Here is a 15,864-nt window from a genome sequence, read left to right on the forward strand (position 1 = left end):
TCTCCCTCTGTCAAATAAATAAATAAAATCTTTAAAAAAAAAAAAAAGTTTTGTTTTGTTTTCTATGAATTACGTACTCAGTCATGTTTCCTTTTTCCTTCGGCTGTCAGGAAGCTCAGCCAACTTGAGACCCTGCGGTGGATACCAAGATCGCCCTGAGTTCCAGCAGTCCCTTTCCCACCCCGTTGTCTTTCTCACTTGTCTGTTTTGTCTTTAGCGTCCCCTTCAACGATTGTTAGTACATTTACAGAGTGGAGAGACTATCCCACACACGTTTCCATCACCCCAAAAAGAATCCTTGTGCTCATTTCTAGTCACTCCATATTCCCAAAGGCAACCACTAATCTACTTTCTGTTTCTGTAGATGTGCTTTTTCTGGGCATTTTATATAAATGGAATCCTATCGTATGTGAGTTTTTGTGTTTGGCTTCTTTCACTGAACATAATGTTTCTGAAGTTCATCTGTAGAATCCATCAGTACTCCCTTCCTTTTTATTGCCAAATAGTATTCTACTATACACATACACTACATTTGGTTTATCCTTTCTCCAACTGATAAAACATTTGAGGTGTGTCGGCTTTGGGGGCTATTGAGAACACTGCTACTATGGACTTCCACTTGGGAAGTCCTTCTTCAGACATATGTTTGTGTTTCTCCCAGGCTCAAAGCTACAAGTAGGATTTCTGGGTCACCTGGTAAATGAATGTTAAGAATCGGCCAAGCTGGGGCACCTGGGTGGCTCAGTTGGTTAAGCCTCTGCCTTCGGCTCAAGTCATGATCTCAGGGTCCTGGGATCGAGCCCTACATTGGGCTCTCTGCTCAGTGGGGAGCCTGTTTCTCTCTCTGCCTGCCACTCTGCCTGCTTGTGCTCACTCTCTCTCTGACAAATAAATAAATAAAATCTTAAAAAAAAAGAATCAGCCAAACCTGTGCCAAGTACTGTACTTTCATTCCCACAAGCAACAGGCGAAGGTTCTCATTTCTCCACATCCTCACTGACACTTGATATTGCCTGTCTTTTTTATTATAGCCATTCTAGGGAATGAGTGGTGGGATCTCACTGCGGCTTTAATCTCCATTTCCCTAACAACTAATGGTGAGCATCTTTTCACAAGCTTATTGGCCGTCCATATGTTTTCTTTGGCAAAATGTCTATTCAATGTCAACGTCTTTCACCCATTTTTATTTTTTAAGATTTTTAAGATTTTATTATTTGTCTCGAGAAGGAGAGCAGGGGGAGCAGCAGGCAGAGGGAGAAGCGAGCTCCCCTCTGAGCAGGGAGCCCCACACGGGACTCTGGGATCATGACCTGAGCCAAAGGCCAAAAGCAAACCCACTGAGCTACCCAGGCATCCCTCACCCATTTTTTAAATTTAGTTATTTGTCTTATCATTGAGCGGTCTATTCTGGATACAAATCCTTTTTGGCAGACGTAAGATTTACAAATATTTTCTCTCCTAGCCTGAACCTGGTTTTCACTTAGTGTTTTTTGAATTGAAAAGTTTTTAATTTCTGTAAAGTCCAATGTATCATTTTTTTCTTCTCTTACTTATGCTTTTGGTGTCATGCCTGAGAACTCTCCTTAACCCAAGTTCACGAAGATTTATTTACTCCTGTGTTTCTTCTGAGACTTATAGTTTTAGCTCTATGGCCCATTTCGAGTTAATTTTTGAGTATGGCATGAGCTAAGAGTATAAATTAATATTTTTGCATGTGAATATACAATTGTCCCAGAATCATTTGTTGTGAAGACTATCGTTTCCCATCAAATTGCTTTGGCACCTCCAGCAAAAAATCAACTGACCATAATTATGAGGGTTTCTTTCAGGACTCCCAATTCTGTTCCATTTATTGGTATACCTATCTGTATGCCAGTATCACACTGTCTTGATTACTATTTTTGGTTTTTTTTTCTCACTTTCTTCATACACTTACTCTTAATTTTATTTAACTGGAAGAATAGGTCATCCCCTTTCTCTTTCCCCAAATTGATATTAGCTCTTGGCAAGAATGTAATTGGGGCTTCCTAAAATCAAGCCATCAAAACCTCTCGTGTGAAAATCATTGAGAAGTCATTAAAGGGACTATGACCATATTCTTATTCATACAAATCCCAAAGGGGATCAAGAAAGGAGCAGACATTCTACCCTTGCCACAATAATCGGATTTACTGATTCCCAGAGAGAGGGAAGACATACTGCTAATTATGAGACAGTTAAGGAATTATTTCCTTTCTCAATATGGCTTTAGAATGTGTTAGACCTAAGAAGTAACGTCTGTCTTTGAGCTACGGGTATGAATGCATTTGTTTAGCAAGTTCAACATTTAAGGAAACCCATATGGATATACCATATCAAGAAGAAAGCCCTCGAAGAAAAGAAACACACCTAGAAAGATGGGATGTAGGATGCCAACTTCCCTCACATTACCGACCCACTTAATGAAGCAGCAGACGTGACTCCCCACTTATCTTGACTTGAGGAACTGAAGGGAGCTGGGGAGATAGATGTGCCCTGCCCCATACCAGTGAACACCAAGGGAATTTTCTGTAAGTGGGTTACAAGGGGAAGTTAAGGCAGGATGAAGTCCAGAGAGAAGCTGTACAATGGAGGACAGGAGAGTAAAATTAACATTTAATTATTGAGATACTAGGGGCACCTGGGTGGCTCAGTCAGTTAAGCCTCTGCCTTCCACTCAGGTCATGATCCCAGGGTCCTGGGATAGAGCTCCATGTGGAGGAAGGCGGAGGATCTGCTCCTCCCTCTCTCCCTCCTCCGCTCCCCCCAGCTTATTTTCTCTCTCTCTCAAATAAACAAATAAAACCTTCAAAAAAAAAAAAAAAGAATTTTGAGATACTTTTCTCTTTGGTCTCTAGGAAAGTCCTACTTATTGTCCGGGTATAATTTTCTCTTCCTGAATTATAATTACTCTTTGAAGCTGTCTTGCCCTTCACTAAAGTAAGACACATACGACAGCCCAGCCTCATGTGATGGTCTTGGGGAGAATTAAAAATGTGCTGTGATGAATGGAGCAGGGGTCCTGCTCTACCCTTACCTCATTGCTGGGGTTCGTGGGCAGGGAGCAAAGTTTTTTTTTTTTTTTTTCCAAAGATTTTATTTATTTGACAGAGAGAGATCACAAGTAGGCAGAGGCAGGCAGAGAGAGAGGAAGTGAAGCAGGCTCCCCACCAAGGAGAGAGCCTGATGTGGGACTCGATCCCAGGACTCTGGGATCATGACCTGAGCTGAAAGCAGAGGCTTTAAACCACTGAGCCACCCAGACGCCCCGGGAGCAAAGTTTTCTTATGGTATCTACATCCCAAGCTCCAAGTGGTGACAAACATTATGAGATGTGATCCCCTTTAGAACTTAGAAGAACATTGAAAATGGCAGGCCAGCTCCCTGTTGAACAACTCAAGGGAGGTCTAAGACAGCCTTCCACTTCTCTGCTTATGTGAGATGAAACCCACCTTTGAAGGCGATATCGGGGAAAGGTGAACATCGATGCGGTATTTTTATTTTTTTTTTAAGATTTTATTTATTTATTTGACAGAGATCACAAGTAGGCAGAGAGGCAGGCAGAGAGAGAGAGGAGGAAGCAGGCTCCCTGCAGAGCAGAGAGCCCGATGCGGGGCTCCATCCCAGGACCCTGAGATCATGACCTGAGCTGAAGGCAGAGGCTTTAACCCACTGAGCCACCCAGGCGCCCCGGTGCGGTATTTTTAAATGCGTTCATTTATCCACAAAGATAGAGAGTCCTACTAGGTACTAGGCATCTTATAGTGCATGTTCTTTTCTAAGTCACCAAAATCCTTTGTGAAAGAAGATAAGGAAGAGAAAGAGGAAAAACACTCAATAAATCTTGGTTGAATGAATGAATTTCAGGAACCAGATGGCATGAGTCTTAAATGAGCAGGGATTTTTCCATGAGGCTGAAGGAATAATGATCTGGGAGTGGCTTTTGAGAGCGGGGAGGCTCTGCCCCTGCCTCGTCACTCTGTGGTCCTGGAGGATGGCAGCTGCCCTGGAGACAGCGGCTGGGTCCTCAGTTAGGCAGGTTTAGAGGACCTCTGAAGGGGCTGAGGGCTTCTGGAGGGCTACAGGGAAGGTTGAGGAGGGAGCAGTGGGAGGCTGGATCAGGGGAGAGGAAATGCAGAAGGTTGATGGAGGGTGAAGTCAGCTCTCATTCAGATCGTGGCTGAGGATTACCAGGCTATGCGGCCCAGTGGGATTAGCTTTTAAACAGTCCTCCAAACCGGTGCTATTAGAGGCCTTGATTATGCTAATTCTAATAATCATCAAATAGCTTCTATTTTCAAGAAGCTGTGATTTGAAGCTCTGGTGAGCTCTTTATAAACACAGTTTCATGTCATTCTTACAATGCTGCAGAGTAAGTGGCGTCCCCTTTATATAAAGGGGAAACTGAGGCTCAGAGAAATAATTTGCCAAGACCACACAGCTCGTAAGTGCCGTGGCTGTAATTCAGATCAGGGATGTATCCCTCCGGACACCAGGCTTCCCCCAGCATCTGGTCTGTCCTGACGGGGGCCAGTCCAGCCTGTGGCGCTGGTGGCATTGGCAGCATGTGGGGAGTCCCTGGAAACCTGGAGGTGGCCATGATATGCAGCTCTGCAGCTCCAAGCCCCCAGCCAGAAGCTCTCAATGCACCTTTGAATCCCATTCTCCACATTGCCTGAGATGCCCACAGACTCTACCCACCTTCCTGCACAGACCTGGGGTCCCAGAGAGAGACGTACACGTCATTCCTGGTGGAAGAGACAGGGCTCTGTAAGAATGTCTAACAAACAACCCTGATCTAGACCAAGGGTCAGGGAAGGCTGCCCCAAGGAAGTGACGCTTGAACCAAAAGGGAAGATGAGGTAAAAGTAAAACAGGTGGGTGTGGGGCAATCATCTAGAAAGACTGGGGGAGGGGGGAGAGGGTTGGGAATGAGGTGTTCATGTGTGTTTGAGGAATTGAAGGAAGCTGGCACAGCAGAAGGGAACCACGCAGGGGGGACGGTGATGCTGGATAAGGTGGTCATAGGCCAGGGGAGGGCATTCGGCTCAGGGTAAAGAGCGGGCTTTTTATCCCAGGAGCAATGAAACGCCACCAGAAGGTCTTAAAGGGGAGTGTCTTATCCTTAAAAAGGATAAGACAGGAGAAGGGCAGGACAGGTGCAGTGAGATCAGTTAGAAGCCACTGTAGGAATCCAGATAAGCCTCAGTGGTGGCTGGGACCCGTGCGGTACCGGCAGAGATGAAGAAAAGAAGGACATCTCAGAGAAATGTTTTAGAAGTAAAATTAGCAGGATTTGATGGTGGCTCCTAAGACACTGGCTTGCCTCTTAGGTGGACAGTGGTGCCATTCACTGAGACGGACAACGTTGGAGAGCGAGGTAGGTCTTGGACACGCTGGGGTTAGGTGCCTTTGCGACATCAAGGTGGAGATGCTGATGAGGCAGTTGGCCTGGCACCTGCTGGTCAGGAGCTTAGACAGGAGGTTCCCTGGGGCTGGAGACGCACAGGTGTGAATCATCAGCAGAGGCACGGTAATCGAAGCTATGGGCATGGATGAGATCTCCGGGGAGAGTCCACGGTGAGAGGGGGGAAAAGCCTGGGAATCGGCCTTGAGGAACAGGAGCATTTGGTGGAGGAGGGCGACCCCACAAAGAAACCTGAGGAGGAGACCAAGAGACAAACCAGGAGAGTACAGTGTCCAGGGAGTCAAAGAAGCCAGTGTTTGAAGAATGTAGTAATCAAGAGATCTAGTAAGATGAATACGGGGGGGGGGGGGCATTCAGTTTGAGATATGGAGGTCATATCTCAAGCATCATGTGCTAGGAGAGCTGTGGGAGGTGAAAGGCAAATCTGACTATTAGAATGAACAAGAGCCCATAGGGGCCAGCAGTGAGGAAGTGCAGCCAGGTGGAGGTTGCAGGGGGCAGGTGGAGAGCAAGAGGGGATAACAATGAGTGAGCGGCCTGGGGAATGGAGGATGGGCAGGTGCACCAGCCTGAGATAGGAGGAGGGGGGCTTTCTCTAATGCAGCTGGGGAGAGGGCAGACGTAGGGAGATGTGGGCTGTGCAGGTGGGAGACGGGGGCGTTCCAGTCTGGTGGCTTTAATCCTCTCTGTGAAGGAGCAGCAAGGTCACCTCTGCCATTGAGGAGGAAATGGGCTGGTGGGAGACTTAAAGAGAAAGGGGAAGGTTGGAAATAGCCATTGCAGGGATCGGGTGGAGACACGTGTCGAGGGCCCATATGCCGTCAGGGGCTCTGATTTATGGGAACGTCAAGCCTACCTGTGGAGTCACTTGGCTGCTTGAGCACACAAGATGGGAGACAGGAGGGGCGCCTGGCTGGCTCAGTTGGTAGAACATGCGACTCCTGAAAGTTTGAGTAGAGATTACTTAAAAATAAAATCTTAAGGGACCCCCTGGGTGGCTCAGTCAGTTGAGCTTCTGCCTTCAGCTCAGGTCATGATCCCAGGGTTCCTGGGATGGAGCACCCCCCCACCCCACCCCACCCCTACCCCGCCATCTCGCGGAGCTCTCTGCTCAGCAGGGAGCCTGCTTCTCCCTCTGCCTGCCACTCCCCCTGCTTGTGCTTACACTCTCTCTCACTCTGACAAATAAATAAAATATTTTAAAATAAATAAATAAATAAATAAAATCTTAAAGAAAAGGCAGTTAGGAGGGCTCATTGGGGCTGGGGTTGTGCGAGACAGATATGATCAAAAGGCAGAGAGGCAAAGGGTTTGGGGTATTGGCAAGTGTTGTCAAAATGCAGGGCGTTGGTGGGCACCTGGGTGGCTTAGTTGATTAAGCGACTGCCTTCAGCTCAGGTCATGATCCTGGAGTCCCAGGATCCAGTCCTATATGGGGCTCCCTGCTCAGCAGGGAGTCTGCTTTTCCCTCTGACCTTCTCCTCTCTCATGCTCTCTCTCTCTCTCTCATTTTCTCTCTCACATAAATAAAGAAAATCTTAAAAAAAAAAAAAAAAGTGGGGTGTTGGCATCTAAGTTGGCCCAGAAGAAAAGGGAAACAAGGAGAAAGCTGATATGTTAGGAGAACCCCAAGAGATGAACAGGGCGGGGTTCTGAGGAGAACCAATAGTTATCTTGAGGTCACATGGGCAAGGTGGGAGCAGTGAAGGTTGTCGTCAGAGATGAGGCCAGGGCCCAGGAAGGATGGGTGGCCTGGGGCACCTAGCTGGTTCAGTCAGTGGAGCATGAGGCTCCTGATCTTGGGGTTGTAGGTTTGAACCCCACAATGGGTGTAGAGATTACTTTAAAAAAAAAAAAAAAACTTAAAAAAAAAAGCATGGGTGGCTTAAATGGTCTGTGGAAGATGGACATTGATATGACGTCAAGGAACTGGCCTATCTGCGCTTGGACGGAAGTGACCCAGGCAGCTGGCAGGAAGCAGCAAAGGCCACTGGGAAGTCCACTAAGCTGAAAACAGAGTTTGGCCATTGGTTTTGCAAAATGGAGGTGAATGGTCATTATGTCAAGAGCAGTTGTCGTGGAGTGTTGGCACAAGAGCCAGGGTCTCACACCCAGGGAAGCTGACTGTGAGCATGAGATGGGAGAGGGGAGAGTTCATGGGCTCTTGCGTTTGCTGCGAAGGAGAGCAAAAAAATGCTCAATGCTTCCCACTCTGAGGGGAGTGTGCGGTCAAGGCAAGGAATTTCCCCTAGGATGGGAGAGATCTAAACATGCAAGCTGGTGGGAATGATACAGTAAAAAAGATGGGGGTGGGTGGTGGGGGGGGGAGAAGCAAAATCCTGGGGGAGGGGGAGCTGGAGCTTCCTGCACCCAGGTGGGGATCAGCCCCTGCTGTGGTGGGAACCAGGAGGGAGTGGGGGGCAGGGAGGGGGGGAAACAGAGGGAGGACTGTGGATTTGGTAGTGGGGGGGAGGGATGATGGAGTCCTCTGGTGGCTTCTGTTTCCTCGGAGAGGCTTAAGGCCAAGTCATCCCCCCCCCCCCAGTGTTCTGTTGAGAAATTAACCCCTGGCTCATTTTGCCCCTTACAGTGACTCATCAGGAAGGAATGAGAGGCATTAACTGGGCTTTTGTGTCTGAGGCCTGAGGCCCCACACCTGAGAGGGTAAACACACTGCTTTGCAGTTTTGGATTCCCAGCTCTTTCTGATGGGCTAAGAGGGAGAACACCAAGTATCTCAGGGAGTTCATTGGCCAAAATGGAAGAAGAGGGGGCCAGGGGTCAGGCATTTGCCATCCCCCCGGGATGTGGCCTCTAGGAAAGTAGCTGTGTAACACCAAAAATGCCAAGATCTCAAGCCTGCCACTTTGAGCGTCTAGGGGGAAAGGCCCCCTTGAAAGGGCCTGGAGGGAGGGAGAGGGGGGGCCCCTTACCAAAGCCCATGCTGGACAAGGGAGGCCCTGCAGATGAGAGCATGCAGTGGAGGCCCTACAGCAGGGACGGCTGATGGCTGCAACAGTGCAGTGGCCTGAAAAAGACTTCAGCCCTTCCTGGCAAAGCTGTGGAGCCCACGGGGCACCTGGGTGGCTCAGTCAGATAAGCATCTGCCTTCAGCTCAGGTCATGATCGTGGGGTCCTGGGATCGAGTCCTGCATCAGGTTCCCTGCTCAATGGAGAACCTGTTTCTCCGTCTCCCTCTGCCTGCTACTGTGCCTACTTGTGCTCCCTATCCTTCTGTCAAATAAAAAAGTTGTGGAGCACAGACTGACCCTTTGGGGGTTAGGCAGCCCCTGGAGTTTTTACACAATTGGAGGGAGGTGGAGGAGTGTTGTGAGTGATATGGAATTCTTACAGATCTGCTGGGTAGGGACTCAAGCTGAGGTTAATCTGATTTAGATGGACTAAGAGATGTATTTACAACATGAGTTTGAGGAGTGCATCCGGTGGGCCCAGGCGCTGGACAAATGGTGAGCAGTGAGTGGGAGCTGACATCTGGCTCTCCCCTCACCCTGCACCCTGGGGCTGAAACACAGCAGACACAGAACTACCACGTGGCACCGCTCGGCCTTCACAGATGAGCACAAGGACGTCCCTCCCCGCCAGGCCCGGGAGCAGGGAGGCAGGTCAGTCCCACACGGACCCGGTGCTCAGAGTCTGGCAATCTGGACAGAGCCTTGGCTTCTCTTCTTCCGTAGCTATCACGCACTCACAGGCCCAGACACCTGAGGTCCTTGCCTGTGTGGCCCTGGGGCCTGCGACTCCCGTTTCTCCACTTTGGCCTAGCGTCCGGTTGCATGTGAGGCCCCAGGCTGGCTGCACACGGCTATCCTCGTGCCCTGGCTCAGTCCACACTTGACCGCAGGAGGTACTGAAAGATGGGTGAGCAGGGGACCAGAGCCCAGAGGGCTGTTTCCAAGACCACTGTGTCCTTGTGGAGGCTGAAGAAGAGCCTGGTTAGCACAGCGGAGAGTGGGGTCTGCTGGCTTCCACCACAGGCCTGTAAAGGCCCTTGCCCACCCCTCCTCCAAGTGGTGTATTCATAGACCAGGCTGGGGTGGGCGGGAGGGAACTCAACAGCCGGAACTTCAGACCTCGTGAGGTCCAGGCTAGCTGGCATGTGGGTCAGCAGACATCACCAGCCCCTCTTGAACCTATGCTGGGCCCAGGTAGGGATGAGATCTGAGGCTTGGTCAGGGAGCTTTTTCCCTCCCTAGTCATTATGTCTGATGGATCCCTGAGCACAGAAGAGGAAGATTGACCTTTCCACTCCTTAAACAAATACCTATGGAACCTACTGTGAGTTAGGCCCTCATGTTGGCCACAAGGATATGGCAGTGGACAGCACAGTCTCATCCCTCCTGCCCTCAAGGAACCCACACTTTGTGGGGTGTTGGTATCTAGCACTTAGCTTTTAGGCAGGGGAAGCCCTCAACCGAGCCAGGGATTAAGAATGGCCTCCAGGGGTGCCTGGGTGGTTCAGTGGGTTAAGCCTCTGCCTTTGGCTCAGGTCATGATTCGGGGTCCTGGGATTGAGCCCCACATCGAGCTCTCTGCTCAGCAGGGAGCCTGCTTCCTCCTCGCTCTGTGCCTGCCTCACTGCCTACTTGTGATCTCTCTCTCCGTCAAATAAATAAATAAAATCTAAAAAAAAAAAAAAAAAAAGGCTTCCTGGAGGAAGCAATGGCTATAAACAGGTTCCAAGTTACCTACTTAGGGGCACCTGGGTGGCTCAGTCGGTTAAGCATCTGCCTTCAGCTGAATCATGATCCCAGGGTCCTGGGATGGAGCCCCAGCCTGGCAATTGGGCTCCTTGCTCAGCGGGGAATCTGCTTCTCCCTCTGGCTGCTGCTGCCCCGCAACCTCCCCCGCCAGGCTTGTGCTCTCTCTCTCTCTCACTCTGTCACAAATAAATAAATAAATAAATAAAATCCAAGGTACCCTTTAAGGAAGAGCAAATTTTTTTTTAAAAAACATTTTATTTATTTATTTCCTTGTCACAGAGAAAGAGAAAGCACAAGCAGGCAGAGGGAGAAGTAGGCTCCCAACCAGGCAGGGAGCCCGATATGGGACTCTATCCCAGGACCCCAGGATCATGACTGAGCCAAAGGCAGATGCCCAACCGACAGAGCCATCCAGGCATCCCAGGAAGAACAGATCTAAAGGGGGGTTCCTTAATGACTATGTGCAAGGGATTTTATGACCAACTGGTTTTGTATGGACTGAAACCCCCAAATCAGAAACTCTCTCTCTCCACCCCCTCACCCCTTTCCTTGTCTTTCCCCCTACCCCCCCCCTTTATCTCCCTCACAGAGCCACGTGGTCTCTAGTCCCTTTTGATTTTTCAAGATTTGCAGGACTGATGACTGATGGGATGGGGGTGCAGGAGAAAAAGAGTCTGTGTTTCTGGCCCTGTGACAAGATGAATGAGGATGCCATGGCCTGAGATGGGGACTCCTGAAGGCCTGCAGATCTGGGGTAGGAGAGAGAGTGAATTCAGTTTACCCAATGAACGTCTAGGAAGTGGTATGGAAAAGGTTCTTGGTTAGATGAGAACTGAAAAAGAAGAAAATAAGAAGAACTGGGCCAGATGAGAGGCCCAGACTGGAGACAGATTGGAAGCCAACAGCACACGGTTGACGGTGGCCAGGATGGTCCAGGGGTAGGAGCGGAAGGGGAAAAGCCACGTCCTAGGATAGACCCTGGGAGGAGCAGGAGATGGTAAAAGAGATTGAGAAAGGGTAGCCAGTGTGGAAAGTATAGGCCAATGAAGCCCAGGGGAAGTCAGCAAAGAGCAGGCATAATTGGCTAAAAAGTATATGTTTTTAAATTTGGAAATCAAAACCAAGAAACTAAATGGGCTCCAAACTCAGAAAACCAGGAAAAATGTCTAAAGATACATAAAACTTACAATGCCTCCCCCGCAGTACACCAAAATTACCAATGGGTAAAAAACCACTGACTGGGAATACTCATTTTGATCTATTTGTCATGAGGATCTAATTGTTTGCCCAGAACCACCGGAGCCAGTCCATCCCCTTCTCACACACCAGGGGGCGCACATGCACTGCTTCTGAATCCAAGTGCTGGGCAAAAGCAGGCAGTGAATTAGATGAGAACCAGAACTTGACCCCTCAGCCCAGATCCTTAATCACCACCTACCTCCAGCCCTACCCTGCACATTACCCCCTGGATCCAGGAGCCTCAACAATCCCAAGCTTTATTTATTTCTCACCTGACCTCCAAACTCACAAAGGTATTAGGGAGACCCATACCCAATCAGAGACCCTGAAGGGGTCTACTGACTGAGGGCAGTAGGGGCAGGTTCCCATCTTTCCCAGAAAGGAGATGGTTCTGTGGCTGATTCTTAAATGGTGGTGATATGGACTGGGAGAGTGAGTCTGGAGCAGATGGGGAGGGGGTTGTTTTCGTGCCAAAGGGTATGGCTTTTGGTTTGGAGCTCACCAAGCACCCCTCTGAGTTGGGACTTGGAATAAATCTTCAGATAAGCTGTAGGTTTAGCCCAGAAATTTATAAGGTCAGCTTTTGAGTTTGTTAGAAGTCATAAACTCCGTACCAAGGGTGTTTTTTGTGTGTGTGTGTGTGTTTTGAAATCAGGTTTGGGGGACCAGTGAAAGACTTGATTCAGATTCACCGTTGGAACTGCTGTAAATATTAGGGTATCGGCCAGCCTCTGGTTGGGGTTGATATCAGGTCAGATAAGTACAGGGTGAGCACGGGGCGATTTGTGTGGAGTTTCCGCAAAGCCAGTCTCAGTAATCTTGCGTTCTAAGATAATTATTAAAGTTGGGGTAAGTTAGGGTCTTAAATTGCCCCAAGGATTTGTGCGGTTTAAGGTCAGTATCTGTGGTAAGGTCCTTTTCTGATGACCCAATTCAGTTGTGGAATCGGGAATCCCAAGGCAGAAAGTATTGGTGTTGACCTGGGACTCAGAGTTTTATGTAGGTATGTAAGTTTTGTATAAGTTTTGGGGTTCAGAAGAGACTACTGGGGTTTTATGTAAGTCTTGGGTGCAGAAGAGAGTACTGGGGTCCATAGCAAGGTAGCTGTTGTACTTTAAGGTCCATGTAGGGATCTGGGGATCAACATTAGTGCTGGGGTCCATTTAAAGGCCAGAGTTGGTGCTGGTGTCACAATCAAGTTTAGGCGGGTAGAGATGATAAAGGGGTTTAAGACTCAGAACTGGTATTTGGGGTCAATATGGGGTGCAAATTAAAATGACTACTTGTGCCACTGCGGGGGCAGATTTAGGAGTTTGGACTCCATATTGTGTCTGGGCTCACTATCAGGTGCAAATTTGTAGACGGAGGAAATGTGGTCCTAGAGTAGTTATGAGGTTCGTATTATGAGTGGGAACCACTAATAGGATCTGGACTTCTTGTGGGGGTTTGGATCTGTCCATGCTCGTTACTGGGGTTCTGGTCCAATATTGGAGCTCCAGTCGGTTTAGACTCAGGGCTGGGTTGTGGCCTCGCTGGGCCTACGCGGCTCCTCCGCTCGGCGAGTGAGAGTGCACGAGGGGAGGGGCGGCGCCGGGGACGCGCACGGCAGGGGCAGGGGCGCGGGCGCGGGCGCGAGCGGGGGCGCGCGGCTGGAGCTGGCGCGGGAGCGGCGGGAGCGGTGGCGGCGGCGGCAGAGGCGGCGGCTCCGGCTCCGGCTCCGGCTCGGGCTCCGGCTCCGGCTTGGGTGGCGGTGGCGGGAGTGGGACCCGGCGGCGGCGGCGGCGGCAGAAGAAGAGCAGCGGGAGCAGCGGCCCCAGCGGCTTGGGGGGGGGACATGCGGACCGACGGCCCCTGGATAGGCGGTGAGTGACCCCCGGGCCCCCCTCCAGTCCCCTCCGCGTCGGTTCCTTCCCGGCTCTGGCCGCCCCCTCCCCGCGTCTTCCGAGCCGGGCTAGAGGCGCCGCTTAGGCCGGGCCGCGCCCCCACCTGCCGCGCCCGCAGCCTCGGCTGGGCCCCCCCCAAGCCGAGCCTGGCGGCTCCTCCCCGCGCTTACCCCGCGGCAGACGCCCCCCCACCCCGCCACCGCCTGGCTAGCTCCTCGCCGCCCCTCGCCGCCCCCCTTCTCCCCGCCCTCCGCGCCGCACCTGAGCCGCAGCCCGCGCCCCCCAGTGCAAAGTTTCCCTTTGCATTTGTGCTCGGCGTCCTCGGGCCCGCCTCGTCTCCCCCCTGCGGCGCGGCCGCGCTCCGGGGGCGGCCCTCCACCTCCCACCGCCACCCCAGCCCCGGGCGGGTCCAGGCCGCGCCCCCGCCCCCGCCGCACAGGCGCCCCCTCCCAGCCGGCGGGGGAGCCGCAGCCGACGCGCCCCCGTCTCGCTCGCGGCCCCGGCGCACGTGCGGGCCCGGGGTGCGCCGGGCGCGAGTTTGGAGCCCCCCACCCGCCTCGGTCGCCGGCGCGGTTAGGGGAGGGGCCCGGGCGGGCTGTGCCCACCCCCACCCTGGCGCGAAGACCTGAAGGCCCCAGAGCGACCTGTCCCGGGAGGACGTGTCCACTCGGACCCGCTCCGGAAAGTTCACTCAGTCGCCGCCCTGCGTCCCGTCCCGTCCCGTCCCGTCCCGGTGTGCCCCGGTCCTCATCGCTGTGCCCACGTTTCAGGCTCAGCTTCTGCTTTCCTCGGTGTCTCGGCCTCGGTGCCCTTCAGTGTCTCTGTATCTCTGTCTCCCTGTGTCACTGCCTCCCAGACTCACCCCCCGCAGCCCCAGGGTTTCTCCCGCTGTGTGTGGCTCCCTCCCCGCGTCTCTCTGTTCTCCCTCCCCGCGTCTCTCTGTTCTTCCTCCCCATCTCTGAGTGTCTCTCTCTCTCTCTGTCTCTGTCTCTCTCTCTCTCGTCTATACTGGCTTTTCGATGTCTCTGTCTCCCACTGACCAGGATCTCTGCCCGCGCGCTCTGCTAGGCCCCCTCCTCATTTCTCTGGAATGCCGCCTCTCTGGTTCTTCCACCCCGGGGTGGGGGAGGGGCTCGCCTTTCTCCCCATTTCCACAACCCCCCCCCAAACCGCGCAGTGCAGGGCCCCCCAAGGTGGAGCAGATTGGGCGGTAGGAGCCCGGTACCTGAGCTGTGAACTGGAAGGGAGGGGAGTCTCTGGATTCCCCTGAGGGCGGCCAGGCAGAGCCTGCGAGGCTGGACTGCTGAGTGTTGGTGATGAAGGCTCCGCTTTGGTTCCTGAAGAGACAAGGGCAGGGATCCAGAGTGACCTGGTGCGCAATCGGCCAGAAAATCCAGGAAAGTGCACTGGGGTGGAAGGCCTAGGAAAGGATCCAGGAGGATCTTTCCAGGGGATCCTCAATGGTGAGGGATCCCCTGGGAAGGGATCTGCTGAGAGATCCTTTGGAAGGCATGAGAGATCTGATGGGATCCAGAGGAGGGTTCTGAGAGGAAATCGCAGAAAATTCTATGCTTGGCACCTTATTAACTCTTGCTTCAGGGAGCAAGAAAATCCCTGTTTTTCCACTGATTATATGAATGAGCCTAGGGCTTCAAGAAGGAGCAGGTGTAACTCCCTAAGCACAGCCTCCAACATCCGCAGCCCCAGGCACAGGCCACACAGTCTCTCTCTCTCTCTCTCTCTCTCTCTCAAACACACACACACACACACACACACCCCTTCATTCCCGCACTCAGCTTCCCTCCCCACCCCTTGCCTTCTTGCCCTCACTCTTGCACACTGGGGCCTGCCCAGCCCCTGGAGCGCAGGTATCTCACATGCCCATGCTCCGCTCCGTGTGCTCACTTGTGCCCTCACAGCACCCCTTCGCACAGCCCGGGGAAGGGTGTGTGCGCGCTCACAGACTAGTCTAGCACACTCCCCTGCACACACTTTCTTGTACATTTTGGCTGGCTCAGTTTCCCTCTTATGATCTGAAATGTGCCTGCAGGTTTGTTTTTCTCCCCAGTTGTTCTCTTTCCTCTTTCTTTTCTTTAACAAGGAAATCGCTTTCATATGATTCCTTCCTTCCTCCTTGTCCTTCCTCCTGCAGCTCCTGGCCTCCTCTGTTCTCCCTTGTTCACACTGTGAGCATGGGGGTGGTGTCTGGGGCGTTGATTTGGAGGCTGTTGAAGCAGTTGGAGGGAAATGGCTACAGTAAGAGTAGATGGGCTGGAAAGCTTTTCTGGGGAATTGGGTTGATATGCAGCAAAATGCAGGCCCTGGCAGTTTGTGATCTCTCCACTCTCTCCCATCAGCCCTGACTAGTAGGAGTTCAGTGTAGGGGACCCAGGCCTCTTTGATGGAGACTGTGACATATGTCCTAGCTTCTCCACTTTCCAGCTTGTTCTTCCCTACACCTCAGTTTCACCCCCTGTGAAATGGGACAGCTAATCCGACCCTGACCGGGTCCCCAGGCCATTGTGAGAATCCAAGGGACTGTATGGCAATGCATAATCAACAATGGCTGGCCCGCC

General features: G+C 51.8%; 1 protein-coding gene across 7 annotated transcripts in view; it reads left to right on the forward strand.

Moving 5' to 3' along the window:
• The first annotated feature begins 13,071 nt into the window (after positions 1 to 13,071).
• The window catches only part of PTPRF (protein tyrosine phosphatase receptor type F), an 86,638-nt gene continuing 83,845 nt past the window's right edge, over positions 13,072 to 15,864 (forward strand). For 4 of the 7 annotated variants that reach the window (XM_082687192.1, XM_082687194.1, XM_082687193.1 and 1 more), the window contains exon 1: positions 13,072 to 13,267. The gene's annotated coding sequence lies outside the window, so the exon portion shown is untranslated. The remainder of the gene's footprint in view (positions 13,268 to 15,864) is intronic. The other 3 variants (XM_082687196.1, XM_082687197.1, XM_082687198.1) reach the window with 1 other exon arrangement.

Source organism: Mustela nivalis (assembly GCF_964662115.1).
Source record: "Mustela nivalis genome assembly, chromosome: 10".
NCBI classification, from domain to species: Eukaryota; Metazoa; Chordata; class Mammalia; order Carnivora; family Mustelidae; genus Mustela; species Mustela nivalis.